The sequence below is a fragment of the Macadamia integrifolia genome, chromosome 1 (genome assembly GCF_013358625.1).
Source record: "Macadamia integrifolia cultivar HAES 741 chromosome 1, SCU_Mint_v3, whole genome shotgun sequence".
Lineage (NCBI taxonomy): Eukaryota > Viridiplantae > Streptophyta > Magnoliopsida > Proteales > Proteaceae > Macadamia > Macadamia integrifolia.
In genome coordinates this window covers 34,743,293-34,744,315 of record NC_056557.1, presented here as the reverse complement: position 1 = coordinate 34,744,315, position 1,023 = coordinate 34,743,293, and positions in this window count along the sequence as shown.

The window sequence follows — 1,023 nt, the reverse complement described above, 5'->3', positions numbered from 1 at the left end:
AGAACAAGTTCAAGTCTTGCTCAGTTAAACCTTTAGAAAAGTTATTTGGCATTTGGAATAGAAGACAACATGAGCATAACCTTTTTAATAACCACTGAGAAGGAGTTGGATTTTCCTTCGAAACAACAGTAGTTTCTCTCTCTCTCTCTCTCTCTCTCTCTCTCTCTCTCTTTCTCTCTCTCTCTAAATTTCTTAGAGAATAAAATTAGAAAGGATTCTAATAACAAAATCAATCTGATTCTTTTTTCTCAATGTGATGGTTGGCACAGTTGTTGCACTTGGATGTAATTTTCAGCCTCAAGTTTTGAATGGATCTATTGACCTGAGTTTTACCTTTTAATAGCTTCCAATTGAAGAAAGATATCTTGGTTGGAACTGAAGAGGCCCATACCAGTTTATCCCAACCAATCTTCTCTAACTTCGATCTAATAACTTCCGAAGTAGACTTTACAGAGAAATCACCAAGCAAAGAAGGCATCTAAATAAGTTTATCCTTCACAAATGAAATAGGAATAATCATGGACTTTAAGTAATTTTTTAAATCATTTGGAACATTTTGCTGTTGTAATAAAGATGTGTTGCTAGAACCATTAGTGTCAACAACATCCTTGACCTACCTGGATATATCAACACCCTCAACATTGCTCATCCAACCAATCAAAGGACCATAATCCGTCCACTTATCCAGCCAGAAATTTAAATTCCCTTCACCCACCAATCACTTGGAATTTTCAAAAAATATATCTCCAAAGACATGTTTGTGGCTACAAAAGTGGATAGTTTACTCCCTTAAAAAAAATTACCACAACACCTTCAAAGAAATCCTGGTTGTTAAAAGAGGCATTGAGAAATTCCAGTTCCCTTTGATTGGTCATACTTTTCAGATCGAGATGGATATGTCCTCTTTTCCAAAGATGCTGCAGTTCAAACAAAAGGCTCTTCCACATCCTCGTCTGTTGCAGTGGGCAGACTGGTTCTCTAAATGGTCATTTACAGTTAAGCACCTCAAAGGCACCAATAATA